Source organism: Hyla sarda, chromosome 1, assembly GCF_029499605.1.
Source record: "Hyla sarda isolate aHylSar1 chromosome 1, aHylSar1.hap1, whole genome shotgun sequence".
In the NCBI taxonomy this organism is placed as follows: Eukaryota; Metazoa; Chordata; class Amphibia; order Anura; family Hylidae; genus Hyla; species Hyla sarda.
The window spans coordinates 398,827,990-398,841,337 of NC_079189.1; positions in this window are offsets into that span (position 1 = coordinate 398,827,990).

Here is a 13,348-nt window from a genome sequence, read left to right on the forward strand (position 1 = left end):
GCTGTCCTCAGCTTTTTGGGATGCCACGATTTCCCCGCACCGTACCCAAACAGCCCACTAAGCTAACTGGCAACTGTTTTCTCCCGTTTTAGATGCCACAATCAACTTTAATCACAGCATCTAAAGGGTTAATACTGGACATCAACGATCGGGGATGTCCAGTATTAGCTGAGGGTCCTGGTTGCTGAAAGCAACCAGGACCCAATGGGTATGAAGCCCGTTCAGCTCCTGTGCACGCTTCACATAATGGGAGCCAGAGCTGGACATAAATATACATCCTGCCTTGTTAAGGGGTTAATATTGCAATATTATATAATATATATATTTTTTATTCTTGTTATCATAATCCAATAAATATGTTTATGATTCAAACATGTTTTTATCCAACATAAAAAAATAAACATGGTACAATTGGTACACATTAAAGGCAATTAGTATTTGTGGTCGTGTTACATGTACTGTGAGTAGAGGACAATTTTCATGAATAATTAGGAGTGGGGTGTGCCTGGGCGGCCGTGAAGAGTATCCTAAAGAAAGGGGGCAAAAAATACCTCGGTTAGGTAATGCATGAATTAATGGTTAAGCATAACCTACGTTATATGAACCCAAGATAACAGACAAAATGCTCCAGTCAATAGCCGGAGGTTGGAATGTGTTAATGGAACAGAGTGATAACAGTGCCCTAACTTACTTAACATCTAAGTGATAACTGACAAAGAGAAGTCTCTACCCAGAAGCTGGCTCAGCTGTTATGGAGCCGAAGCCAATATAGAATTTCTGGATATACCACTTGGCACTACTGAACCCATAGCGCCTACCAGAATGGTACTACTAGGGTGCGCATGGATAAAGGTAACCCAAGTGACAGAGATAGAAAATGGAGAAGTGCTAGATAGACAGAAGGTACAATGAGTCGGTTAGATTGAAAAGTGGTCAAAACACAGACATCAGTAGGTATTTAGATAGGTAGTGCTGCCAGAAGAAGAAAATTTGTATAGTGTCCCGAGCTACACATATAAGTAATCCTATTGAACCATGCCATACATAAAGTGACAATAGACCCGCATAAACAAAATATGAAAGGATATAACATACTTAACGTGAGGTTTCGTGTACCAGTAATGCAGTCTCCTCATACTTGCAGGTGTAAAGAAGAGTATTACTGCTGCGGCCTGAGGCTTATCACAAAAGAAAATATACATGACCAGCAGGTTACAAAGACTGATAAGGGCAAATTTCCCAACAGGTACACACATGATAAGACATTAACAAGCTGTACCCACATCAAAGAACTTAACACAAAGAAATGATCAACAAAGACCACAATCAGACATCAGACACATAGTAACAAACATAAGAGAAACAGAGATGACAACAACATGAGGCTCATGGAATTACAGTGCAATCTGCCTCGGACAGAATCATATGAAACGCAGAAATGGAAACAACATGAGGCTCGTTGATCATCAAGCAATCTGCCTATAACAGGGGCGTATGTAACATACAAAACAAATGACGTCGAGGATTGATGATACAATCTGCCCCAAACAGGAAAGCTTGTAATGTACAAAGGAATGACAACAATATGAAGGCTCGAGGATTGTCGGGCAGCCTCTCTCTCACGGGAGCGTGTGACGTACGAAAGGCATGTACAGTGACGGCTTAAGGCTTACCTGGAATGGCAAGGTCAAACTGACTGTAACAAGGTGCATGTAATGACCAGAAAGGAAACTATAAAGGTGAGGCTTTAGGGATTGACGACGGCAATCAGCCTCCAACCACACCGAATGTATGGAGCTAAGAGGTACAACAACCTGGTCATAGAATAATACCTGCTTGGGTATCCTAGGAATGTTGCCAACTATTATGATGTTTACCATACCTGACCTGCCTACAAGAACAATGTGACGCTATAACAGCCTAATATACCTGACCTAAGCACATGAAAATGTGAGTGTAATACTATAACCACAACCTAAAATACTTAACTAGCGTACATAACGTAAGCATAACATGACAGAGCTGAAACAAAAGAATGGGACAATAAACTATGAAACGTACACTGTAAGAAACTGTATGCGTATTACCCTGTAGGGAAATGTATGTATGTCACACTTTAGGTAACCGTATGTATCATATGTGAAACTGTAGGAAACCATATGTATGTCCCACTGTAGGGAACCATTAATGTTGAAGCATGGTATATCACTTGAGGTAACGTAAGCACCGTATAACGTAAGCGATCTGCCTCTAACAGGGGCGTATGTAACGTACAAAAACAAGTGACAACAAGAGGCTCGTGGATTGATGATACAATCTGCCCCAAATGAGAACATTTGTAATGTACAAAGGAATGACAAAGATATGAGGCTCAAGGATTGTTGGGCAGCCTCTCTCTCACGGGAGTGTGTGACGTACGAAAGGCATGTAAAGTGATGACTTAAAGTTGAGTTGTTCTTTTCTGTCTAAGTGCTCTCTGATGACACGTGTCTCGTGAACCACCCAGTTTAGAAGCAAATCCCCATAGCAAACCTGTTCTACTCTGTGCAGTTCCTGAGACAAGCAGAGATGTCAGCAGAGAGCTCTGTTGCCAGACAGAAAACAACAACTCAACTTCAGCAACTGATAATTATTGAAAGGATTAAGATTTTTTAATAGGAGTAATTTACAAATCTGTTTAACTTTCTGAAGCCAGTTGATATATATATAAAAAAAAAAGTTTTTTTCTGGAATACCCCTTTAAAGCAGTTTTTCTACTGGTCAACAAAAACGCAGATAAAAAAAAAACCACCTTTTTTTTTTTGTAGCTATGTCCTTTTTTCATCCAGTTTGTGGTGTTTTTCCTACTGCAGACCTCTATAGGATGACAAAATCACCTGGAAAAACCACGTGTAAGTGTGTGTGGGCATTTTTCTTTAGTTTTTTTCTCTTCACATTTTTCAATAGAAATCCTTGTATCATATGAACAAAAAAATTATTTATAAGAAAAATAACACGGTGCAAAAAATTCCACAAAAACTCATCATGTGTGACAAATAAAAGATACAGTTTTCTGGCATTTTGTTTCAGGTCAAAGAGACACCATACAAACAGTATGTCTCTTTGCAGATGCTCAGGGCTTGGTAGCTCAGTGCTTAAAGGGGTACACCAGTGGAAAACTTTTTTTTTTATCAACTGGTGCCAGAAAGTTAAACAAATTTGTAAATGACTCCTATTCAAAATTCTTAATCCTTCCAGTACTTATCAGGGACTGTATACTAGAGAGGAAATTATTTTCTGTCATGACCACAGTGCTCTCTGCTGACATCTCTGTCCATTTTAGCAACTGTCCAGAGCAGCATATGTTTGCTATGGGGATTTTCTCCTGCTCTGGACAGTTCATGACAAGGACAGAGGTGTCAGCAGAGAGCACTTCCTGTGAAACACACCAATTCAGTCTTAGAAGCGTGTCCCTGTTTGAGCTCTCTAGGACTTCCAAGCAGACTACAGAGGCAGGTATTCTAACAGCTTTTCCCAGGAGGGTTGCAGACTCCTGGGGAGAGCCTCCCTGCATGGAGCCCCGTTCCAGGCTGGCGGGGGGTGGAAAGAAGCCATCTACAGCCAGTCTTCCGGCCTGTGTGAGAAAATCTAGCAGGGACCGCAGTAATGTGGTCCCTGCTCCCCAGGCAACGGCGAGTAGTGGAAAGGCCACTAGTGGCAGGAAGGCCAAGAAAAGCCTGCAGAATGTTGAGATGTGGGGCAACCGAGACCCGAAAGAGTCCACGGAAATATATTGCTCCAGGAGGACGGCTCGGTTTACAGAGTACAACCGCTGTGGGAAAGAGCTAAAGGCAGCCAGGGAGGATTTGCGACTGGCCCAAAACCTGGCTGACAGGGGTCCCAAGAAAAAACGACTGGAGCTGAGGGTGAGAATACAAGCCCGGAAAACAGAGATTAAGGCGTTGGAAGAAAGGAGAAAGGTCCTTTTGGAAGGCAGTGGACTCTTCCGAGAAAAATTGCTAAACAAGGACAGATTCACCGCCATGAAATCCCCAGGTAAGGAGGTGGTGGATGATGGGGAGAGTAGTGGCGGTGAGGAGGAGGAGGTGGAGGAGCAGTCAGAGATTGTCGGAGAGGCTGAGGGGAGGGTGGAGAGTGTGGTGTTGGATGGTGGGGCCCCTGCTGTCTGTGTCACCCCTAACCCCCCCCCCCCAGTGAAGACCACCTTGCTGCTGCTCAAATGGTGGCCTTACCTGTGTCATCTGATGAGAGCGAGGAGGACAGTGATGGTGGGGTGCTCCGGGCCACCATCCTGCAGGAATCCCCCACTCACTTCCAGAACTTTTCTTTTGGTGATGATCTGGGCCCTGAAGGAGGGAAGAAGAAAGGGCAGAGGAGCAAAAAGAAGAGGAGAAGTAACCCGTTTTGTATTTAGTCCTTTCCAGCAGTCTGGGCCGGCTGAGAAGTCGGTACAGGCTGCTGGGCCTCCCACTCTACAAGACCCCACTTCTGAGGTGGAGCGGGGCAAGCACGGGGGGTACAGTGTGAAATCCAAGATGGCGGAGGGAGATGCTGAGAAGCCCTCCTGTCCTATCGGTAGGGAAGGGCAGGACAGGCTTGAAGCGGGGGTCCGTCCCCTGGGCATTGCTGGTGCTGCAGGGCAGTCCCCTGTGAGGGGGGGGGGAGTGTCCGGGCATCAGCTGGACAGTCCATGCGGTCGTTCAGTGCAAGTGCTGACATAATGGAAACTTCCCCTGTGAGGGAGGTGATCTCCTACACGTCACATGGTGAAGGAGGAGGGGCGGCCCTGCTCATGGAAGTGACATCAGGAGATGGATCTAGTGACATCAGTGGCAGAGATGTGATGCCAGAGGCAGAGTTAGTGACATCGGCACCAGCAGTCTGTCTCAAGCCAGCAACATTACAGTATATCCCGGCCAGCTCAGCCAAAAGTAAGAGTGAAGAAGTTACTGCACTAAAAGGGTTTAGTAATACCTGTGTGGATGAGAGGAGTGGTAGTACTGTGGATGAGAGGAGTAATAGTACTGTGAATGGGAGGAGTGGTAGTGCTGTGAATGAGAGTGGTAGTGCTGTGAATGGGAGGAGTGGAAGTGCTGTGGATGAGAGGAGTGGTGCTGTGAATGGGAGGAGTGGTAGTGGTGCAGATGGGAGGAGTGGTAGTGTTGTGAATGGGAGGAGTGGTAGTGCTGTGGATGGGAGGAGTGGTAGTGCTGTGGATGAGAGGAGTGGTAGTGCTGTGAATGGGAGGAGTGGTAGTGCTGTGGATGAGAGGAGTGATAGTGGTATGAATAGGAGGAGTGTCATGGATGGGAGGAATGATTGTGGTGTAAGTGCTGGTGGCTCTGGTGTGTCGGGGTCTGGTCCGGCTGCCCCCCCCAGTCACCAGGAGTTATGCAAGTGTGGCGGCTGGGGGTTCGGGAGGTTCAGGGAGTTCTTTACCTTTGGAATCTGGAAATGGTCACTTGCAGCGGTGCCTCCTGGAGGCGCTTAGGAGAGGAGAGAGGACGCTCCAGGTAGAGGGAAAGGAGGTGGACCTGTCTTTTTGGGTGGAGAGACATGGTCTTGGAGCGTTCCGAGAAAAAGATGGGGAGATTGTATGGTCCCTCCATACACCCGGGCAGGAGGCTGGCCGCAGAAATGTGGCCTGTTTGGTGTGGACTGGCAATGATGCGTGCCCCCAAAAGGGCAAGGTGGTGGAGCTACTGCTCCAGATGGGTTTCAGGGCTAGGGACATATTTGCCCTGATTCACCCCTTCAGCTCCTCCGAGTTTGACATCAGCTTTGTTAGGCCAGAGGGACTTTATCTTTTCTGGTCTAATTATGAGCTGATGAAGAACGAGCCCGGATGGCGTGATTTTGCTGTAAAAGCGTTATCTCACCAAAGTATGCTGAAGAAGGTGACCGTATTAACCCGTAATAAGTCACTTTCATGCTACGATATCATGACCTGGCTGGGCAGGTACGGGGAGGTGACGGACGTCCCCCGAAAGAATTTTGATGAACACGGGATCTGGTCTGGGGCCTGGACGTTTTCCGTCCGTCTCAGGCGTTCAGGGAACACAGTCACCCACATCCCTTCGGCCACCTTCCTTGGACGCGACAGGATTCAGGTCTTCTACCAAGGGCAGCCGAAGCTGTGTCACAGGTGTGGTGACCCCAACCATTTTAGTGCAAACTGCACTCAGCATATATGCGCTCTCTGCTGTGGGGTGGGCAGATTAGCTGTAACTTGTGTGGGGACTTAGGTCACCCTTTCAGCCGGTGTCCGGGCTCCTTTTCCTATGCTGCGACCACTCCTGCTGGGGAGAGCCCGTTGGTTGCCTCAGTGGGGGAGGGGACCAGCCATGGAGAAGGGGCACCAAAACCAGTGAGGGAGAAGCACAAGACCCCCTCTCAGCTGAGGCGAGAAGAGAAGCGCAGGTTGGGGAGGGTCCAGGAGAATTCCCAGGTGCCAGGGGTAGCTCTGGGTCCCTCTCCAGGCACGGGCTCAGTTGGTCAGCAATCTGAGGTTTTGGGTGAGACTGAGTTGGATGAGGAGGTCGTGAGAATTCGCCGAGAGGAGGGTGAGATTGCCCTCTCCTCCAGTTCTTCCCAATACGAAACAGTGGATGAGGAGGAGGAGGGAGGGCAGAAACTAAATGGTGACCGTAAAAAGAAGAGGAGGAGGAAAAGGGGAAAAAGTAAGGAGGTTCTGTTCCCCTCTTCTGTTACAGCCCCAGACCTGAAAAGGAACATCCCAGTCTCTGACCCTCTGATCGTCCTCTCGAATCGGTATGAGGCCCTCGGGTATACTATCTCGCCTCCTCCTCTTGAGGGGGAGGAAGAGGGGCGGGAAGTGGTGCAACCTCAAGGGGGCCCCGAGCCTTCCACCCCTGAAGTGGTTTCCTCGGGGGGAAGGCAACTCTGGATTCCAAAGGTAAAGATCCTGGGATGGATTTATCCCACAGCCTTAAAAGGGGTAAGGGGTCTTCCTCTGACTCAAAAGGGGGGGGGGGGAAGGAGAGGAAGAAGATGTAAGGGATAGAAGGCCGTCTAAGTCAATCACCCTGTATTAATTATTAATTGTGCCAGCATAAAGTCTGATACGGCTAGATTTGCAGCCTTTGATTTTCTCGGCCGCGTTGAAGCCGACATTTTCTTTTTACAGGAGACCAGGTTGTCAGATCTAGCCTCTTTGATAAAAGCAAGGAGAGAGTGGAGGCGCGGTCCCTCCCACTGGTCTCTTGCGGCTGAGCGGTTTAGTGGGGTGGCGGTCCTTTTTACCGCTCCTGTTGAATGCCGACGGGTTATTGAATTAGAAATGGGGAGGTGCCTGATCTTAGATGTCCTCATGAAGGGGCAGGAGCTCCGGCTCATTAACATCTACGCCCCGCAAACTAAGCGGGGCCGTAAACATCTCTTTATGAGGATTATGCCATTTCTTTTTACGAGTCGGCAGGTGATCTTTGGAGGGGACTGCAATAATGTCACAAGGTCCCAAGATAGGAGAGGCTCCAATGGTCCGCTGACTTGCGATAGTGTGACACTGATTAGCAGAGATTAGAGAAGCTCGCCTAAAGGACACCCACATCCGGAGCCCCTTGGGCCACACAGGTTTCACCTATCATCAAGGTAGTCGCAAGTCTAGAATAGATAAATAGATAGGTTTTATTTAAAGGAGGAAGCCGTCTCTTCCGCAGTGTCCGTGGTTGAGGTGGAGTTCTCCGATCACTGTATGATTTTGTTTTCCCTGAATGTTTCAGAGACCCCCCGGATGGGTAAAGGTTACTGGAAGCTGTATTCGTCCCTCCTGGAGGAAGCGGAGGTAAGACAGTCCTTTGAGGATTTCCTTCAGAGTCAGGTACCTTTACTGGGCCTATGTAGTAGTAAGTCAGAGTGGTGGGAGATATTCAAGAAGATGGTTGCGGGGTTCTTCTGCCAGCTCTCGAGCCTCAGGTCCCTGAACAGGTATCGCCTGTATCAGGGACTGAGGAGGAAACTCGAGCTTCTCGTCTCGACTGGAGGTAGCCGAGAGGATATCTCCAGAGTGAAATCCTTGCTGATGGGGTGTCAGTACAATATGCACGCATCTTTGGTTTTTGAGAGGGATTTCGGGAAGTACCGCTCGCCCGACCCTTACAGAAACTGTAAGATGTCAGTGAGTAGTAAAGTCATTTCAGGACTGATTGATAGTACAGGATCTCTGAATCGGTCCAGATCAGGGATCTTGGAGGTTGTCAGATCCTTTTACTCGCACCTCTTGGGGAGGAAGGATCTAGATCGAGACAAGATGTCGGTTTTCCTGACCATTCCTGAGCCAGGGGTAGACCCCTCTCTTGATGTTTTGGCAGAAGAAATCAGGGAAGAGGAAGTGAGACTGGCGATCGAGGGGCTTGCCCCTAAGAAGTTGCCAGGTCCGGATGGCTTAAAATCCGAGTGGTACAGGACCTTTAACCCCTTAAGGACGCAGGACGTAAATGTACGTCCTGGTGAGGTGGTACTTAACGCACCAGGACGTACATTTACGTCCAAGCTGTTTTATGCCACAGCGGAACCCGACAGCGTTATTCTGTGAAAATGCCTGCTGTTTTCTCCGCGAGTGGCGGAGCCCGACGGAGCCCGACGGAGCCCATCTGCTCTGTGCGGCAGCTCGTTGGTAAGTGAGGGTGAGCTGTAGAGCAGGCAGGGACAGTTAGTGTACAGGGCTGTTCTGCACCTGCACTGCTCTGTGGGTCTGTGTGACCCATCAGAGCATTTGCAGTAGCAGCCTGCACCCATCTGTTTGGTGGGTGCAGTGTTTTTTGTAATTTTCTCATTTCTTTCCTTTTTTTCTTTTTTTTTTTCTTTTTTTTTTGCTTTTTCTTTTCTTGCAGTTTTTTTTCCTTCTTTTTTGCGGTCCGTGCCAACAGTCGCAGTTCTGCACTGTGTGGCCAGACCGCACCCTACTGTTGTGCAAGCACTACACTACAATACACTATTACACTATTCACAAATAAAGTTAGTGAAAACACTACATTTACACACACGCACACTTACACACACCCCGAATCGCCCCCCTGTCCCATCCCCCCCCCCCCCCCCAAAAAAAATTATAATGTCCCGTAGAGGGTCCATGTTTTCGGCGGAGGAGGCATACGCCATGCTTGCCTCTGACTCCGAATCCGTCAGTGATGGGGAAGAGGAAGACCCTACCTTCCTTTTTTCTTCCTCTTCCTCATCATCCAGTGAAGATGAACCCCCCAGGCGGCGGCGGCGCTTGCCCCGGGCAATGCCGGGGGAGGCTCCCCAAACTAGTAGCCCTGGCCCCCGTACGGTGTTCCCTGTCCACCGTACAAGTTTCCCTGGCCCCCCTATAGGTGACCCCGTCTGGACCCCAGTTCCAGACGATTATGCGCCACTGATTCCTGGGTGTTCTGGCCGCCCAGGAATCCAAATTGACACCACAGGCCTCACTGAAATGGACTTTTTAACGTTTTTTTTCAGTGAGGACTTTGTCAATTTGATGGTGGCGCAAACAAACTTGTATGCCGAACAGTTTGTGGCCCAGCATCCCAATGCTTTTTTGGCTAGGCCCGACAGATGGACCCCCACCAATGCAGCTGAGATTAGGACATTTTGGGGCCTCATGCTGCATATGGGCCTGGTCAAAAAGCCGTCTATTAGGCAATACTGGAGTGAGGATGTTCTGTATCACACTCCCCTCTACAGTATGGCCATGACACGGCTACGCTTTGAGGCTGTCCTCAAATGTTTGCATTATGTTGATAATGCAACGTGCCCGTCCCGAAATGATCCCACATATGACCGCCTATTCAAAATCAGGCCGGTCATAGATCATTTCAGTTAAAAATTTGCAGAGGCATATGTCCCCCAAAAGCAGGTGGCCATTGACGTGTCCCTTATTAGCTTCAAAGGTAGACTGCATTTCCGTCAGTACATTCCCAGTAAAAGGGCAAGGTATGGCGTGAAATTATACAAGCTCTGTGAGAGTACCTCAGGGTACACTTACAGATTTAGGGTGTACGAAGGGAAGGATTCCCGCATTGAACCCCCAGAATGCCCCCCCCATCCTGGGAGTTAGTGGGAAAATTGTGTGGGAACTGATGTACCCACTGCTTGATAAAGGTTACCACTTATACGTGGATAACTTTTATACAAGCATCCCCCTCTTCAAGTCTCTTTCCGCCAGAGCCACTGCTGCTTGTGGCACTGTGCGGAAAAGTCAGCGAGGCCTTCCAACAAATCTACCACCGATCCCTAGGGGTGAATATAGGTCCGTTACTAGTGAAAATCTTCTGTTGGTCAGATATAAGGACAAGAGGGATGTCCTTATGCTGACCACCATTCACGGTAATGGCAGCACCCCTGTCACTGTACGAGGTACCACTAATACGGTCCTCAAACCGGATTGTGTCCTGGGGTACAATCAGTATATGGGAGGAGTTGATCTCTCAGATCAAGTCCTCACCCCATATAACGCCATGCGCAAGACCAGAAGATGGTACAAAAAAATAGCGTTGTACATGGTCCAGACGGCATTGTACAACGCTTTTGTACTATTCCGCAGTGCAGGCAACGCAGGGACATTCCTGCAGTTCCAGGAGGTAGTGATCAAGACCCTGATCTTTGGTGACCAGGAAGGAGCGGGCCCAAGTACCTCTGGAACTGTAGGCCCGCGTATTGTACCAGGGCAACATTTTCCAGGAGAGGTCCCCCCCACTGGAAAAAAAGGACGGTCGCAGAAAAGATGCCGAGTTTGTGCTAAAAAAGGGAAAAGAAAGGACTCCATTTTCCAGTGTGACACCTGTCCTGAAAAACCAGGCCTCTGCATCAAAGAATGCTTCAAGGCGTATCACACGTCTGTGGAGTATTTATGACTTGTCCCATTTTTATTCTTCACCAAATTTAAGTGCGTTGCACACGAGCCATGCGGCGTTGTACACCACTTTTTTGTTCTTTTCCAATGCATTGGTGACGTTGTACAGGAGCCTGGGACCGCGGCTATGTACAGCGATTTTCCGACGCATTGGCAACGCAGGGACATTCCAGTCCCTGGTTGTAATAATCCCCCAAAAGTCCCAAGAACGTTGATCCAGGGATTTATTCTGATTGCCATATTTGGAGTCGGGAAGGAATTTTTTTCCCCTGGAGGCAAATTGGCATCCGCCTCAAGGTTTTTTTTTGCCTTCCTCTGGATCAACACAGTAGGGCAGTGTTTCCCAACCAGGTTGCCCACAGCTATTGCAAAACTATAACTCCCAACATGCTAGGAGTCACAGTTTTGCAACAGCTGGAGGCACCCAAGTTGGGAAACACTGACATAGACGGAGATTTACTAACTGCGGTGTTTTGGTACACCGCATGTAAGTAAAACTCTGCAACTATCAGCCACCCCTATGCAAATCACTAATTTAAAGGGGTATTCCGGGGTCTGGAAGGTTATTTTAACCTATTTTCATCTTATGCCCTATCCAAAGGATAGGGGATAAGATGAATGATCGCAGGGGTCCCGCCGCTAGGGACCCCTGCGATCTTGGCGCAGCGCCCGGCATAGTTTTTAACCGCTGCTTCCGGTACGGGGCGTGACACTGATGTCACGTCTGGCCCCCACCATTCACTTCCATGGAAGGGGGCGTGACTGCCGGGTGCAACTTCCCAGATGGCCGTCACGCCCCCCCTCCCATAGAAATTAATGGAGGGGGCCTGACGTGATGTCAGTGTCACGCCCCGTCCCAGAAGCAGCGCCAGCAAACTATGCCAAAGGCTGTGCCAAGATCGCAGGGGTCCACAGCGGCGCAACCCCGGCGATCATTCATCTTATCCCCTATCCTTTGGATAGGGGATAATATGGAAATAGGTTAAAATAACCTACCAGACCCTGGAATACCCCTTTAAGCCACAAATGTGCATGGCACTCTCTCACTCCTGAGTCCTGTTGCATGTGCTTGGCAACAGTTTAGGACCACATATGGGGTATTTCTGTCCACGGGAGAAATTGCTTCACAATTTTTGGGGGGCTTTTTCTACTTTTACCTTTTGTGAAAACGAAAAGTTGGGGCTATACCAGCATACTTTTACGTTTCACAAGAGGTAAAAGAAGAAAAAGACCCCCCAAATTTGTAAAACATTTTCTCCCCAGTACAGAAATACCCCATATGTGTATGTAAAGTGCTCAGCGGGTGCACAACAAGGCTCAGGAATGAGAGCACACCATGTACATTTTAGGCCTAAATTGGTGATTTTTACAGGATTGGCTAATAGTTGTAGCTTTTCTGACAAACTCCCCCCAAAAAAAACACCCACATGTGACCCCATTTTGGAAACTACACCCTTCAAGGAATGTAACAAGGGGTGCAGTGAACATTAGGACCTTACAGGTGTCTGACAGATTTTTGGAACAGCGGCAGTGAAAATAAACAAAAAATTACTTTTTCCGCTAACCTGTTGCTGTAGCCCCAAATTTTTCATTATCACAAGGGATAAAAAGAGTAAAAAGCACTCCAAAATTTGACATACAATTTCTCCCAAATATGGAAATACCCCATATGCCGATGTAAAGTGCTCTGCTGGCGCACTACAGGTCTCAGAAGGAAAGGAGCACCACTGGGCTTTTTGGATAGTGGATTTAGCTGGAATGGAGGCATGTTCTGTTTGCAAGGCCCCCATTATGCCAGGGCAGTGGAAACCCCCCACAAGTGACTCGGGTGAAATGGGGCTATAGATTTTGGGGGCCTTTTTCTCCTATTACCCCTTGTGAAAATGAAAAATTTGGAGTAACACCATCGTTTTAGTGTTAAAAATTCAATTTTTCACTTTTATGACATACTGTTCAAAAAACCTGTGAGGAGTTAAGTCTAACTTTACCCCTTGTTACGTTCCCCGAGGGGTCTAGTTTCCAAAATGTAATGCCATGTGGTGTTTTTTTTTTGCTGTCCTGGCACCATAGGGGCTTCCTAAATGCGGCATGCCCCCAAGCATTTTAGGTAAAAATATATATATTTTTTTTACATATGCCAAAGTCGTGAAACCCCTGTGGGGTATTAAGGTTCACTTTACCCCTTGTTACGTCCCCCAAGGGGTCTAGTTTCCAAAATGGTATGCCATGTGGTTTTTTTTTGCTGTCCTGGCACCATAGGGGCTTCCTAAATGCGGCATGCCCCCAGAGCAAAATTTGCTTCCAAAAAGCCAAATGTGACTCCTTCTCTTCTGAGACCTGTAGTGCGCAAGCAGAGCACTTTTCATCTCCATATGGGGTGTTTTCTGAATCTGGAGAAATTGGGCTTCAAATTTCGAGGGGTATTTTCTGCTTTAACCCTTTGTAAAAATGTAAAATTTTTGGGAAACCAAGCATTTTAGGTAAAAATATATA